Here is a 17,460-nt window from a genome sequence, read left to right as displayed (position 1 = left end):
AACCATATTTCTGTCAAGATGTTATAATTGCCCATGTTCTATAGAGTGTGTTTACTCATTAATATCTGTCTTTCTAATCCAGCATGACAGTGGATGACTTCTTTAATCTATGTTGTAGATGCAAGAGTCTTGCAACTAGGGAATGAAAATTTTGTCCTAACATTTCTATCAACAAGGCAGTTTACAGCTACAGTGTCTCATGTAGGTCTTTCTGTAAAAGTGTATTTACATTTGTGTCTGTGTTTGTCTTCATGCATGTATTATGCATGTGCAAAAAAACCCTCAAAACCAAATTTATACCCAGTTGTTGGTGAAGCTTTAAGTGAGTTAAAATAGTTTTATAATACCTGATCCATGAAAATGCTGTTTTATGTTGTATTTCCTTACTTGGGTTCCTATTTTTATCAAAGCATCACAAACAAATCAAAATGTCATGATATTTGTTTCCACACTTAAGTATTAAACATTCACTTCTTCCTTTTGGATGCTGGTTGTTAGTTTGTGTGTAAATAAGTAACTTGGAAATATATATTTCTACAGGAAAAGAAGAAACAGATTTGCCATTTGAGGTTTAGGTCTTCAAATGTGATGATGCACATTAATATGAATTAATTGCTACCTATTTTATGTTTAATACACCATATATTTTAATGATTAACTTTCATGAAGAAGGAATACTCGCTCTTGAGTCTTCAGTTTGTGAAGCGTTGCTGTCCCCCACTGGGGAATACTGAAGCTAATAAATCAAAGATTACATTTAATCTGGGTGTGTTTTGACCTGTGAGCCTCTTGTACTGTCCCTTTTCCTCTGCCTGGGGGCTGTCCATAAATTATGGAACATATGTTTTGGTAATTTTCAAGGCCCACTTACCCCTTGTAACACTGAAACAAACATCCAAAATCAAGGACTCTCTGCCCCCAATATGTTCCATAATTTATGGACAGCCCCTTGTCTGCTTTATTCATAGGAATTATATCCTCGTTTACAAATGAAATATACAAGAATGATTGCATATTTCAATATCCAGCCTGCTCACACGAAAAGAGCAGTGCAGCCAGACTAGCAGGAACCCACCATGATTTAATTTTGTAGAACATCCTACGAATGGTGTCCAGAAAAGCTTTAAATAATACAAAGGTGAGAGTGTGTGAGAGTAAGTTTAGGGGTGGAGAGTGGCATGAGGTGTAGGCAAGCAAGAAAAGGGGATTTTGCAGATGAGTTTTTCAAAACATTTGGGGAGTTGGAGAGGGATTCAGATAAAAGCTGCAGAGGAGGAGTCCACACCAGCAATGGCAAGATTGTATGGAAGGACATAGAGGAGGCAGGTGCCAGAGAAGTGGGATAGGAGTAGTAGAAAGAGAGAAGAATTATGGTGTAGGATGGAACAAGTTCAGAGTACTCATCAAAAATAATTAAAATGCAGTTTTGAACCGAGTCCTGAACTGAATAAGACATTAATGGAGTCCTCTGAGGACGAGTGATGTGCTTGTGGTTTTGTGTTTGTATGTTCCATGCTGGTGCCAGGGAAAGCTGGGACTTGGGAAGCCCGTGGAGAGTTGCCATGTGGGGGTGGGGAGGAGGGGAGATGGAACTCAGGGCTTGCCTCTCCCAGCATTATGGACATCATGCAGAGAAACTACCATGTCAATGGGTGGACAGAAAGAGTGAGCAAATCCCCTCTGCCAACACCATTCAGCTGCCAGGGAAAGGCAAGGACAGAGAAAGCTAATTTGCAGCAAGGTGTCTAATTCAGACCACACCCCTGCCAGGATGTTTCCATGCACAGTGGGGTTCAATGACTGCAACCTGGTGCCCAATTCAAAGAAGCAGCCCATGTAACTAGCAGCATCTTCTGTCAGTGCTCCTCTCCCACCACAGATGAATTTCTTCTTTGGGCTCCAGGAGCGCCAGAACCTGTGTAGGTGTGGGGGGCTGCCCCCAAAGGGCACTGGAACTGTGACCCTGCCACCTGCTCCTCCTTCCCCTCAAGGCCCCGCCCTCTGGCCAGAAGCCAGAGCCAAGTCATGGTAAGAGCTGCCCAGGAAGCCCAGGCTGCTGTGGGGAGTCCCAGACCCTCCACCTGCTCTGGACAGGGGGCCAAGATGCCCAAGAGCAGCCCCCGGCCCATGTCGCCACTCCCCCCAGAGCGCGCCGCCTAGGGCAGATGGAGGGTCTGGGGCTCCCCACAGTGTCCCGGGTTCTCTGGCCAGCATTTACCACGGCCCAGCTCCGGGCTTCTAACCTGGCTGGGGGAGTAGCGAGGGGGGCCTTGGGGAGAAGAGGAGGAGCATGGGGCAGGGCCACATGGTGAGGGGGGTATGTTGGGGGGTCCAAATGTTGTCTGTGCCCAGGGCTCCAATAAATCTTAATCCTCTTCTGCTGTTGAGTATGCTCCTTTTCGCCTAGAAAAGTATTTCTAACTTTGAAACATTTAGCTTCAGGTAGCAGAGATGGAACTATGGTTTTATTTGATCAGGCATAGAGGGTGGACAGAGGGAGGAATAATTAAATAGGTCAACACATGCAGTCAAATATCATCAGTTTAAATGGCAGTTAAGTCTGAAGATGAGATGACCAAGATAGAAATTGTTCAAGGGAGAGAGCTGAGAAACTGAGCCTTGTGGGACTCTGTAGAGGAAGGGTCTTGTTGCAGAAAAATAACTATAAAAAGTTAGTTTATTGAGTAGGAGAGAGGTACCATGATAGGAATGAACCTGACTCACCTGCACAGGTTTAGAGATAATCCAGGAGCGTCGATTGTCCGTAGCAGTACGGAAGTTAAAGAAAATGTATAGCTTTCTCCAATCACTGTCTAAATCTGATATTGCATCTACCACCATGATATCTGAGTGCCTTTGCCAGGAGAAGTTCATTAATCAGTTTCTTCTGCATAGTTAATGTGCAGAAAGGTGAAATCCAAATTGAAAATGGCTGTAGGAATCGTGTTGTGGGTTTGTCGTATGGTCGGTCACTCAGCAGAGGATTTTGAAACTTGCCTACATTGATCTCTATTTTTTTTTTAATTACTGTTTGCCTGCAGTTACTACATAGTGAAATATGAGATTCCACACTTTCCCCTGCTAGTTAGAGTAAAAAATAACATGGGCATCTTTTTGGCAAATGCTGAGCTTTTCATGGTAAACATTGCACATCTCAGCCTTACTGTGAGACCAGAGAGATTTTGTGGGATCAGGAAAATACTGCTATAAACATATGTTTCACTTTAGGCCTTTAGAATGTTGTGGTAGGTACCAGTCTTGCAAGCAGGTGGATCTATGTGTCCAAACCCTTTTGACTGCATTGGGGCTCTATGCCCGCCAAGGTCTGTCCATATGGCATAGCTTGCAGAATGGGGCCTTAGTTTCTTACCTAAAGCTTCTAATTACAATTTTTATTTCTGGTTTAAGCAACCTTGTCAACTGGAGTACAGGGAAAGATGTTGTTGGTTGAAAGTGCAAATAAATTAAATCTGTACTGTGATCTTAAAATTATTTCTATAATATCCTGAAATAATCATGTATATTTGGGTAGAGTTTGAACATTTAGCAACCCAAGAGGCATCTATGACTGAAGAGCAAATGTTTGAATATTTGGTCTCTTTTATGAGACTATCTGAAAAAGATGGTAGGATTCAAGCTCAGAGTATTGGTGATGGGATGTGGAGCCTTTCCTCTCTAGGTTACCCGGTAGAATCCAGCACAGGTCAATCATGGCAGAAAGCTGTCTGCTTGTTCCATGAACTAAATGGAATGAGTTGGCTCTAGTCCATTTGCAAGTGAGCAGGTGTCCACATAATAGAACGCCCACCAACACAATTGGTGACCATGTCCATGGTCTTTGAAGGGAGGCCATGGATTAAATGGGACTGGCGACTACCCTCCGCCCTCAGATTTGTCCAGTTAGATCAGGTTTGCACCTCATTGATGGGGAAAGCGTGGAGGAGTTTTTCCTATTGTTGTCTGTACTCTGCCTGTTCTGTGGATAAAAGGCTTGTATCTCTAGAATGGTTAACCCAGCAATTTTTGCACAGTGCTTTAAAAGAAAGAGAGAGAAATCAGTGTTGATCTAAAATAAATTGATCAATAAATCCAATCCATTAGGAAAATAATTTTCTCTCTCTCTTAACCAAAAAAACCCACATGGAGTTATAATGGACACATGCTTTCCTGGGTTTCTATTTATAATATGGTTTTAGTTCAATGAAGACAGCGAATTCCCATTTGGGAGTTCTGAGAAGGCTTTTTTTGGTGGGGAGGGAGAAAAGAAAGGGAGAAAATCCAATCTGGTATTCCATAATGCAGATTTGATGCCTGAAGGTTTTTTAAAATGAGGAATATTTCAGAATTGAGGTTTTATAAGGGTCAGTTGTGCGTTGTCTTTTTCTGTGTGTAAATTCACTGCTCATGAAAGTTCTCTAATTGACAGCCCTAGAGACTGAAGTCTGATTTCGTTATCCACAGTTGGGTGACCAGATTTTCAGACTTGGGTACCCAATTCTTCCCTCCCCATCCCTCTCCTGCAATCTACTCTCATTTTCTTTCTCCCTCTCTAACTCTCACCTTCCTATTTCCCCCGTGTTCTCTATGCTATACTCACGCACACTCACTCATTTACTCTGTCCTTCATTCTCATCCAGGCACAGGTTTTTGTTTTTTCCCCCAATGTTCTGTAAAAATTCATCTCTAGTGCAGGGTAGGATATATGCAGATGCCAAAGCAGACTGCTCAGCAGTTGCCTGCCTATTCAGCTAAGCATCCATTAGGCTCATTGTTCAATCACAGTGAGTTTGATTCCATATCAACCTGTTTCAACGTGCAGGGGAGGGCTGAGTCAGAAGGACATGAGGATTCACTGAGAAGCCGGGATGTATGGCAGCTCTTGAGATGGGACAAGTCTGAATGGAGAGAAGACCACACAGGACAAAACTGACAGAACTTGTGTGGGACTTGCAGAGGTGCAGGGCCACCCTCTCCATAGAGCAAGGCTAGCATTCCCTCCCCCCCTCCCCCCCCTACGAGCCTGCTAATGTCCCTTAGCCTTCATCTGAGAGGACAACCTATGTTCTTCCAATCCTTAGCCTCTCTGTATATCATTGGTCTGTCAAGTGTACAGAGTTTTGTCAAAAAGACTTTTGTCTCCTGGGAACGGGCTCAGATTGCAAAACTCATGGTTTCATTCACCACTGAACTATGCTGGAATCGATCCATTAACCTAGAGGCTAAAGGTTTTAAATACCAATCACCAATCCTCTTAGCCTTCCAGATCACGTGTACCCTCCATATTGATCATTATTAAGGATGTTCAATACAAAACATACACATTGTACAATGCAAGTTTAAGTACTTAAATTTCCACTATATTAGTATCCATTGTGACTTCAGAGGAGCCATTAGGATCTGTCAAATGAGTAATTCAGATTAAATGACCTTGATGTGAATATCCATTGTCAAAATAGACCAGAGGAGCCATTTCTGAAGGAGCCAATTGTATATTTTCATCATACCATAAATTCACCAGTTATAGGATTTGGTTTATTGATTTCAGATTTTCTTTGTTTAAACTGTCCTTAAGACTACAACAGAAACACTTATTTAATATATATCCTTTCTGAATAACGTTAACAATTGGACCCAACTCCTCGAAGGCAAGGAACTTCAGATTTGGGGCTTCTGCCTCTCCATTAGGTTTAACTTATTTTAACAAAGATGGAATAAAATATAACATGCTGTTATCAGGCCCCTGCAGTACTTCCAGCATTTGCAAGTTGGTGAGTTCAGAATATTGTTAAATCCTTAGGTCTATATTTCATTTGTTCTTGATTTTAAGCCAAATATGTATGACATATATATTGTACAACCATGTTGTTATTGTTGCTAATTGTTCTTTTTTTGAAAATAGGTTTTGAGAAATTTTAATACATTGCATATCTTCTTTGTTCAAAGACGTAAGGGAGTCAAGATCACATTAACATATACGTTTCCTTGCTCACTAAAAACCAGTTTTCTGATTTTATTTCTTAAATAAAATGTAGGTGTCAGCTGTCAAATGTTATTTCTTAGGGAAAATATCCACTGATATTTACCTCCAGTAGCATTGACCAGTCTTACCAAGGCTGAATATTAGCATTAGCAAAGGAATCATCCATTTTCAATTAAACTGAAGGGTCCCACCAGTTACCATTAAAGAACGTTACTTGCTGTGAAGATTTGCTTAATGCAGACTCTCTTTCAGACTCTGGATAATTTCATTTTGAGAAGAGCCTGAGAGACTTAGGACATCCTAAGTCCCATTTCAAGAATTGGCATACCAACAATTTAGGCGTATTCAGCAATACACCTCAGTATCATTTTTCTGGTGACACCATCAATTTCTAAAGAATTTAACATATCATTTGAAAAGGAAAAAATCTAGCTCCTGGGCTGGGCTGCTAAGACTGCCAAAACAATGGAACTTGCCCAGCTATCTCATTCATTTCAGTTGTGTAACTTCTAAAGCCTAATGATGACCATTTTGATTGTCAACATTAACTGTTCAGTTGCTATACATTTTAGAAGAAACATCCAGTCACTATGGGATTTTGGGTGGAGTGTAAATTGAATAACGTCCCCCCAATATATATTGAAAATAGTAAAATTAATCAACTTGCTAAATCTACATCAATTTAAGCAGTAACTGTATTTAGTAAGTGGCATATATTTTGGCTTTAAATTGTAATCTGAAGCAGGGAAAATTAAAATAAATAACGTCCAAATTCACGGTCCATTCTGGTCAATTTCACGGTCACAGGATTTTTAAAATAGTAAATTTCATTATTTCAGCTATTAAAATCTGAAATGTCATGGTGTAATTGTAGGGGTCCTGACCGAAAAAGGAGTTGTCAGGGGATCACAAAGGTTATTGTAGGGGGGTTGCGGTATTGCACAGTGCAGGAGTAAGGGTGGCATGGTATGGTATTGCCACACCTGCTTCTTGTGCTGCTGCTGGTGGGGCGCTGCCTTCAGAGCCAGGTGCCTGGCCAATAGCCGCCACTCTCCAGCTGCCCAGCTCTGAAGTCAGCACAGAAGCAAGGGTGGCAATACCGTGCTGCCCCTGAAATAACCTTGTGATTCCCCATTTTGGGTCAGGACCTCCAATTTGAGAAACGCTGGCCTCCCCCATTAAATCTGTATAGGATAGGGTAAAAATACACAAAAGACCAGATTTCATGGGGGGAGACCATATTTCACGTGAATTTGGTAGGGCCCTAATTTTATTTTAAGGAACATCTGTTGAATAATTAAAATACAATATAAACCAAAGTATTTTATTTTCAAATCTACTATGCTATTATGCACAAGATGTAGATAGTCTAACATGTATGTCTTAATCTGTTACTCTTCTCATAGGCTAATTTCACATTGATTTCAAAACTGGCATCAAACCATCAGTGTCTGTTGACAAGAGCGTATTTCTTAAAACACTTTGAATTCATGCTCCTTAGTGAAACTTCAAGAAAATTGTGTTACATCACATCACAGTGCTATGTAGTATCTGGTTTAATATGTCTTCAAATATAACACACATTGTAATCTTTCAAGAATAAATGCTGAAAACCTGTAAAACAGCACTACCATAATTTTCTGTTCTCAGTAAATTTCTTGATCCATTTGCTGTTTGTTTTGGATCTTTTGACATCCCTCTAATTAACAGGTAGTAAAATGTTTTGACAGCTAAATGTCCATGTCAGCATCCAGAGTATATTTAGCAGTAAGGAGTTGAAATATTTTGCTGCATTTGTGTAAACAGAGTGGGCAAAATATATGTAATTTTTAGTTAAAGAACTAAATGGCTCTTTCCATCTTATTTATCAGATGAGTGCTCCAGACAGATGGAGGTCGGGTAACAGGCTTGAGGGCAGAAAACAAGCAAATGAGCAAGAACACATTTATCTGCCCTGGATGGCATTGCCCTTTCACTGTTCTTGAGTTTTATAGGGTAATTGGCAGGACTATAGCTGTATAAAAGCAGCAGAGCTTGCAAGTTGCACCATCCAAGAAGTGCCTTTCTGACAATACAGAATGTGATGGGAAAGATTCATCACAGTAAGCCAGCTGCAGCCTTAACTCACCATAGCATTCCCGAGGGCGTAATTTAAGGTATAGAAGTCCAGCGCTAAAATTTTAAATCCCTAAAACCTAACAGTTTTTATAAATGAATCTAAGCTTGACATTGCAGCTCCGTGCTCCCCCTTGTGAGTGTGAAGTCTTCAATTTGAATGAATAAAATACACAAGTGAATTTATTACAAATATATATTAAACCAGTCCCCAGGTATAATCTACCAAGAGCTATTTTCTTACCTAGGCACTCTCTCTACTCTTAAGAGAGGGGTCAAACTAGCTCTGGGGGTTAGCTTAAGAAAAGTCTTCTGAGGCAGTTCTCTCTCCTGTGTGGATTGCCTGACGCTGCTGACTTCTGTTTCTCTGGCACGGGAAACAGACAGGACACGTGTCTTGATGAAGTTGATGCCAGTTTTAGCAAGATGAGACTCAGGAACAATTACAAGAATGTAGGTCTCTCTGTTGTAATTATTCGAGATTTGTCCTCCAATGAATCTTATCCATACATTTATTTTTATGTATATTACCTGCCATGGCTGTTTAGTCACAGTTGACTTATTGAGTATAAGTTATCAGTGTACATGGAACAAGCCACTTAAAACTATAATAATATAAGTAGGGCTTGTGGCTTGTTCATATATGGAATGGGCATAGGGTATGAAACTTCACTTCAAAACTGATTCAGATTTTTTGACTTTAGAATGCGCAATGGATGGATTAGTAGTATTCACAATAGCAACAGTACAAAGAAGTGAACACGCATAATGTTATGGCAAGAGTTTGATCTAATGGTAGATTCAGACGTTAGTGATTTTAACAACATCCTTTACAACTTGTAGGAATTGACTTTGGCCAAGTTTCATGGCTAGAACAAATAGAAGCTTCTCGGATTCTGATCAGTAATTTAGTTTGCCTGGAAATTTTCTGCAAATAAGAATTTATTTTCCTGTATAAGAGATCAAAGATACTTTTATAGGGGTTCGTCCATCCTTTATTACTTTGGCAGGAGGTAAATGCTTGAAGTACTTCTGCATCCTTCCCTTCTTAGTAGTAATCTCAAGGTATTTAGCACAAGTGAGGGAGGATTTTGTATTTTACCATTTTTTCCCTAAATTGGGGCAATTTTTCTTTCCTTAATTCCCTTCCCAGTATAGCCACTTTTTTATTAATATTATTATTATTTGTAGTACTTTAGTGCCTAGGAGCCCTGGTCATGGCCAGAGCCTGTGGTGCAGAGGCCCATTGGGGCTAACTGGCAAAGGGTTCATTGTGCTCTGTAAGCAGCTCTGTCTCAGACCTGACAAACTCACTACACCTATTACACTGTTGTCATGGTATTTATCCATAAAGGGTAGCTAGTGAAGTCTCTACTGAAAGCTTGTAACTTATCTGTGCTCATAATCATTGCGATTATGTACTGGTAGTATTTAAGGAATACTGTAACTATTGTAATTATATAATAATGCCTTTATGGTCTTGGAGTAAAAGTTAGTCACCTGGTAACCATGTGTCTTGGTCATGACCCATTCAAGTGGGAGGGAGTGGTCACCCCACCTTGCCTGGCTGATTATCTAATGTATTGTTCAGTTGCCTACCCTTGCCCCATCCCCAAACTAGGATTACCATTTGGCTGGTATTTGACAGGCCTGAGCAATATTTTTATGGATTTGCCAGTTGCCAGAAAAATTATTTAATCTGCCGGGGGATTTTTTTATGTGGATCTAAAGATTTGCATTATCATCACAATACACAGGGATATCTAAAGTCAAAAGTTTCTGTGTCCAGCTAAAGATGCTGCATTGTTCCCACTTTTGCAGTTTAAGAAAGAAGATTGATAACATCATTTTATCTCTGTGTTATCTCTCTCGATACTGTGTAAGTAGCTGTTGAAGGGTACAGGTGTTGCGGAGTTGCATTGTGGTTGGGGGTAGGGGTTGCGGTGGGCTTGCCTTGTCGGGGAGTGCTTTTTTTTTTTTGCATTTCAGAGGTGGTAATTGCAAATAATCAAATTGCAAATAATCAAAACCACATACAGGTAAAAAGGAACACCATAACAGACAGAGATCACCCTGTCTGTGAATAAAGGCAAAAGACTGATTCAGTATATGACAGGGCAGACAAAGATACTCTGCATCCATTCACTGAGGAGCCATCTTGTTGAGCAGGAATGTTTTCCAAGAAAGAGTGGATCCCAGTTCCTGTGAAGCCTGCAACAGACTGACCTGTGTGGGGGGGAAACAACTATATTAAATAGGAAAGGTAACTATTAATAAGTGTAGACCTTAGTTCATGTTCTGTAATTTTGTTTTCCATTGTAACCATTTGCTTCCATCATGCTCTCTTGTTTCAAAAGAAGTTTTATTATAAGTGCTCACAAGTGCTGTGCATTACACATGAGCAGTGATTTAAGATAAAACTGTTAAAAGGGGGTACATAGCATGGGGAGCAGATAGAGTTGCCCGGCGTCTGTTTTTTTAATGGAATGCCTGGTCAAAAAGGGATGCTGGCGGCTCTGGTCAGCAGTACTGACCAGGCTGTTAAAAGTCCGGTCGGCAGAGCTAAGGTAGGCTCCCTGCCTGCCCTGGCTCTGTGCGGCTCCCGGAAGAGGTCGGTAAGTCTCTGGGTGCCCCATTGGCCCAGAACCACGGCCAATGGGAGCTACGGGGGTGGTGCCTACGGGCAAGGGCAGTGCACGGAGACCCCTGGCCACCTCTGTGCCAGGATGCCACAGGGACATGCCGGCCATTTCCAGGAGCCACCTGAGGAAAGCGCCTCCTGGATCCCGCACCCCAACCCCCTGCCCCAGCTCTGAACCCCCTCCCAGAGCCCGCACCCCAGCCCGATGAAAATGAGTGAGTGAGGGTAGGGGAGAATGAGCAATGGAGGGAAGAGGGATGGAGTGACCGGGGCGAGGTCTCGGAGAAGGGATGGTGCAGGGGTGGGGCCTCAGGGAAGGGGTGGGGCAAGTGTGTTAGGTTTTGTGCAATTAGAAAGTTGGCAACCTTGGGAAAAGAGGATCTGTAATTTCTGTAAGTAGCCCCTGTCAGGGGCTGGATGTCACAGGGGTATACTTCAAGGGATTTGGGAACTGGGGTACATTTCTTTGTTAATCTGCAAGGCAAAGACAGGGCTGGCTAAACATTGTCAAGGTTATTTTAGACATCATGTCAAAGGAGAGTTTTTTGAGGAGGGATTTGAAAGTAGATAATGAGGTGGCTTTGCAAATGTTTGAGGAGCTCCTCCAAAACGTGTGGGGCAACATAGGAGAAAGCACAAAGGGGCTTCTTTGAAAATGTAACACATGAGTGATGGAGGCTGGTATCATGAGGTCGGAGATAACATTTCAGTAATATCTGAGAGGTGGGGATAGCTGATGAACAGCCTTGAAAGTGAAGACAAGCAGCTTATGTTTGATGTGATAGAAAATGGAGAGTGAGCAAAAGGGGTGACATGGTCAAAGCAACTGGCAAGGAAAGTGATCTTTGCAACAGCATTCTGAGTGGATAGGAGTAAGATAAAATTGCAGTAATCAAGGTGCAAGATAATGAGAGCCTGAATGATGGTTTTAGCTTTGTTGTGTGGATGAACAAGAAAGGCTGCATCTTAGAGATGTTGCACAGAAAGTAAGCTTTGTGCTAATTAGAAGAGAGTATCAATGCCAGTACAGTCACTGGGTGGTGAATAGTGTGTGAAAGGTAAACTTCCTTCCCCAAAAATGGCTTTTCTCAGAATTGTAGTGAACTTCCTCTCAAATTGTATTTTCTTTGGATGTTCTACCTTGCTGTGATGCACAGCAGTGGTATGTAACTAACATTTCACAGGCTGACAGGCTGAAGCTTTACAAAGTAAGTTTGAAAGTAAATATAATTTCCAAAGCATTAAATATGAAGTAATTTTCCATCCGTACACCATTAATAATGTTTCTGTCCAAATCAATAGAAATTCGTAGGATAAGATGTGTAATTAAGATGTAGAATATTTAATTGAATAAATATGAGAGAATCAGTATACAGACTTTTGTCACAAGACATTTGAGCCAGGACAGGAGGTAAGGTAATAAAAACAGGAGAAGAAAAACAACGGTTAATAAGAAAGGACTTCCAGGGAGCAATGGATGTGTGACACCATTACTTTTAACGGTACTTGCACGTCGCTGTAGTTAAACTCATGAATGTTCTAAAACAAAACCTATGAAAGGGATAGAGGTGAGATATTTCAGTCACAAAGGCCTCACTTCTTTTTTGTAATGTGGAAATTATGACAATTGTGTGCCATTGTAACCTTTTTCGGACACATTTGCCTACTTCAGTGACATTTTGTTTCCTTAGAAGTACAGCAACATTTTGAAGTTGGAGATAGAGAGGAACTAAAAGTTTGGTCTCATACCTGGGACCTAGCCATGACTCCTTTTAATGTGTAGTTTATGAATCCCCATGTATATGATCAGTTCTAATTCTGAAAATCTGGCCTCAAGACACAATGGCTATTTTTCCGATAGAAAATACATTAGCCTGGGTGTCCTAGCCTAGTTTTAATTTGGGTGATTCTTGTGTCCCTTAAATTCCATCTCAATATGGCAGCCTATTGGATGGAGTATTGGAAATTTGTTGTGTTCTTTTGTGATAATGCCAAACGCTGATATTAATCGTGATATCCACCATTACAGGAATAGTCCATAGCCCTGAACTCAGGTTTCAACACAGTTGTTTGAGTTCTTCAGTAAACACACTTTAAAAGAAAATGCTCCCCAGCTCCAGAAGTTGGGTCTGTAATTCTCCAAAGTTTGGGATGGCTTTGGAGCAGTGCCCCAGTTCAGGCCCAACGAGTGTTTATTATGTCTGCCCAAAGTTATGGAGCTTTGAAATCAGGACCTGAAGCTCCCACAGTAGGACAGTGGGTTCCAGGGCCCAACCGGAATCCAGGGCAGTTGGGAGGGATGTGATTTTTTTTTTTTAAGTATTTTGAAAAAGCATTTGCAGATTAAAAATAAAATGTTATTTATGCTTTAGGTACTTTTAAAATGTACTTAAATACAAATACAGAATACTTAAAATACATAAGTACAATTATGTAGAGTACTTTAAAATACTCAGGTATACCCTTAAAATACTCAGTGTATACTTTAAAATACTCAGTGTACCCTCAGGGAACACTGTCTCTCATGCACACATATAGCAACTCTCCCATCCACAAGATGACTGGATTTCATTGGAGCTGTATATCATTTGTGAAGTGACTTGGGATGAATAGTAGTATATAAACATAATATAATATTCAGTGAATGAATAGAGTACTTCTGAAATGTAATATATTTAACTATATCATCAATGTAAGATTTAGGTCAAAGCTTTTTAGTCACTGACTAAACAAATTCAGATACAGCATTTAACGTAAGCTTTCATTAATTCATCCTTTCCCACATCCTCCACTAAGTTTATTTTTGGAATATCTTGGGAAGATGGGTTTTCAATATTCTCACTGCTAATTTAGGAGAGACACTGTTTTATGTGACAGTAATACAGTTCTTACTTGGACAAATTACTCAGTCTAAAAATAAAACTAGGTAGTTCAGCCTGAGTATTTTACGGTCCTATTAAAAAAAAGTCCAGAAAGCAAGCAAACAAAATTATGGTTGTAAAACTGTAGTGTATTTTTTAAAAGAAATTTACTAGTTGAGAGATGGAACAAGATAAAGCAAGAGAAAGAGAGGCATATTGGTCCATGGTAAGAAGCCAAAACTTTATGTTTAGGAGAAAGCAAGGATGTACATAAATGTGCTGGGATATCACTACAGGACAATCACCAGGTAATAAGAGGTTTACAGAGTTTTACAGTGAATCTGATTTAATTAGCCAACCATGAACCAGCACATACTGGATTATTTCATGCCAGTGTGAGCCTCAAAAGAGAGTGCCAGCAGTACAATTATAAATTGACTAGTCCTGAAAATGCTAAGGAAGACTATGCTTAGGTTTCTAAGATGAAGGACAAAAGCAGAAAAAACTCCCCTGCTCTTCCAACCCTGAATCCCTCCTCCAGCTCCACTACACATCCTCACACATCAAGAGAAATGAAGCGTAGTTCTCTAGTCCTAATCTAAAACCCAAAGAGGCAGCAACAGTGTCTTCCCTTCCATAGAGAGGGACACTTAAGGGTGATATGTCCATGAAAACCAGCAACGTTCAGGAGCTTTTCCTTGTGTCCACTTAGTTCTTACAGACTAACAGTGTTTTGTCCTGGTTTTTGGCACTCCCTGCAAACTAGCTTCATGAAAGAGCAGCCAGCAAGTGTAGCTGGTGAAACTGACAGCAGGCTGTCTATGTGCAGTGACCCTGAGGGATCACCACCCACCAGAGGCCTTTCATGTGTTGCCACCCTCTTCTTTTCTACGCCACTCACTTCCCAGGGAGCCTCCAATTCCTGCATGAAATCTTGAGCTAGCCTTCCTCCACACCAAGTCAAATCTACAGGATTACAGGGGAGGAGACTGAGGTGGGTAGCTTACCTGAGGAGAGCGATAGGGCAGCGGTTCTGGAACCGTTTTTATAGTGGGGGTGCTGAAAGTCATTGGATTCAATTGTAAACCTTGTATATACTGGAAACCACTTTAAGCTGGGGGTGCGGCAGCAGCAGCCCTAGTCCCAGCACCTACGTGACAGGGAGCAGTGTGATTTAGTATTTATATTACTGTAATGCCAGAGCCACCATCGTTGACCAGGACCGCACTGGGTGAAGTACTACACAAACACAAAACAAAGAGACTGTACCTGCCACAAGGAGTTTGCAGTCTAAGTATAAGAAAACTGATGGATACAGACAGACAAATGGGGGCGTGCAAGGAAACAAAGACTCTGTCCTTGTCAGCAAGATCAGCAGTGGTCGTTGCCCACCAATGGTCTAACTGGTGTCAAGTTTTTCTCATAAGCATCACGGAAAAGGGGAGCTGTAAGGAAGGATTTGAAAGAGGCTGATGTGTTAGTTTTTCAGATGTTTACGAGGAGCTCCTCCCAAGTGTGAGGGGTGGCATGGAAGTACTAGAACCATAACCTTAGGCCCACTTCCCCTGAAAACAGAGGCCTTTTTGTCAGCTTTGAAAACCTTGTTACTCTACACCACTCACGTTCTTTTCCCCAGTGGCAGGTTTCTGGGCAGCCTCAGGCTCCAAGCCCATTCTGTCACCTGCTTCCTCTCCCCAGCACACATCGCAGCATGAGTCTAGAGCAGCATCAGCAGTAGGGTAGAGGGAGAACAAGGGTGTAAGCCTCCCAAGTCAAGTTGGATGAAAGGTTCCTGTTTGGAAGGAGGTGGGGAGGAAGGAGAAGCTGGTTGCCATGTCTCTTCTCCCCTTAGCCAATCTCATATAGTTCTTTCAGTGAAATGTTTTATTCTTAAAGTGATCTACAAAGGAATTTTTACAAATGTGCCTTTATTACTTCTCTATGACACATGAAGAACATCTGAAAGAGGGTTGTGTGTGTGTGTGCGTGCGTGCACATGATTCTGGAGATAACTTGCTTTTTGTCCTGACCACTCTAAAGTATGTCAAGTCCAGTCTTCCCTGTTTTGCTGGAGGAATTTTATGGGTCTCAGGGATGTTTACTGTGAGCTTCTGCACCATAATTTAAAAAGGGGTCTTTAACAAAGACATTCCTTCTCCAAAGTGTTCAGTCAGAGTTGAATATATGTTCAAAACGCTCTTTAAACATGTGTGACTCAAAACTCTTCTCACTCCCCCTCCTCCATCTGCTCAGCTTTCAGCATCTTGACTCTTCTGATTTCATCATTTCACTAGTTCTCCACTTTCCACAGAATCTTCCAGACTTAGACAAGCCCTGAATTTCTAACAAAAACCAGGAGAAATTCCCCAAGAAACCTACTCCTTATTTTAGTCTTTTCCATATGTTTTCAGTTCCATCTCTCTCTGTCTCTCCCCCCTCCCTCCATTGAAGTCATCTTTAAGGAAGTAGCTCTCGGGGTGGAGGGATCCAGACCAAACCAAACCAAACCAAATCCTGTTCTTTGGTTATGAGAAAATCTCCTGTCTTCAGCTCCAGACATGTCCGCAATCTCATTTATATCCACCTGCATCAACACTCTTCCTTACAAGGAGAGTTGCAGGAGAGGCAAAGATAACCAGAGGGCTATTAGATTTTCACTCAGTGGGAGCATTAAAAGGCTTGGATAAGAGCCTCTGGATACTTATGTGAACTTATTGAGTCTTGCCCATCACTAGTCTTGTTACAGTTATCCAGTGCAAATACTGATATTTTTTAAAATTAAGTTTGAGGCTCTGAAGATCTGAGATGTGACTAAACTTCTATACAGGGAAACGTGCAGATAAATTCAGAGCGCTAAATTGTGCTGATTATACTCAGTTTGAAATTCCTGTCCTTGTTAGAACCTTCTATTTCAGCTGCCCATTTTATAATATCCTGAACTCCCATTAAGACATTTGTTGATATTAATGCTCGATTCCATTTCATCTGCGTTTTTACCATCTGGGGTGAATATGAAATTAGCTTAAGTTTTTTGTTTGTTTGTTTTTTGTTGTTGTTTTTTGTTTGTTTGTTTTTTTGGACAATTGGGATTTTTTTAAAGAAAAGGACTGGAATCTTTTTACAGCAAAACTTTTGTTCACAGAACACAAAGCTTTGGCCTTAGTCTTACATTGATGATATAGTTAGATTGCATTTCAGAAGTAATCTATTCATTCACTGAATATTATATTATGTTTATATACTACTGTTCATCACTTCACAAATTATATATAGCTCCAGTGAAATCCAGTTATCTTGTGGATGGGAGAGTTGCTATACATGTGTGTGAGAAACAGTGTTCCCGTGTACTTAAATGCATACCTAAGTATTTTGAAGTATTCTGCGTACTTGTATTTTACGTATTCTGTTTGTATTCTGTATTTGTATTTAAGTACATTTTAAAGATACCTAAAGCATAAGTAACTTTTTTTAATCTGCAAGTGCTGTTTCAGAATACTTTAAAAAAAAAAAAAAAGAGAGAGAGAGAGAGAGAGAGAAAAATCGCATCCCTCTCAACTGGCCTGGATTCTGGTTGGGCCCCAGCAGACACACATCTCTGCATGCCCTGCATTGAAAGAACAAGCCCAATATGCACATCTTTTACTTTCTCTTCCCCTGCGTGCTTATATTATTTTATGTAGCTGTCCATATATTGACCATACAGTTGCAGAAAATGCGGGAGTTGAAAGTACAAGCGTTTATATTTGTACTTGTATTTATAAATACCTAAGTGCTGTTTCCATGGCATACTTACTTAGAAGCAATGCTTAATTTGTAATGAGAGAGGTGCCAGGGCTCAAGCAATTTTTTTTACTTTCATAACT

At 40.8% G+C, this 17,460-nt stretch overlaps 1 protein-coding gene across 7 annotated transcripts in view; it reads left to right on the top strand.

Moving 5' to 3' along the window:
• LOC123361996 (amyloid beta precursor protein) overlaps positions 1–17,460 on the top strand; it is a 322,259-nt gene that overhangs the window by 192,067 nt on the left and 112,732 nt on the right. The gene's annotated exons all lie outside the window — the stretch shown is intronic.

This window comes from Mauremys mutica, chromosome 1 (assembly GCF_020497125.1).
Source record: "Mauremys mutica isolate MM-2020 ecotype Southern chromosome 1, ASM2049712v1, whole genome shotgun sequence".
Classification (NCBI taxonomy): domain Eukaryota; kingdom Metazoa; phylum Chordata; order Testudines; family Geoemydidae; genus Mauremys; species Mauremys mutica.
Note: the sequence above shows the minus strand (reverse complement) of the source record. Positions and strands in the feature narration are given on the sequence as shown.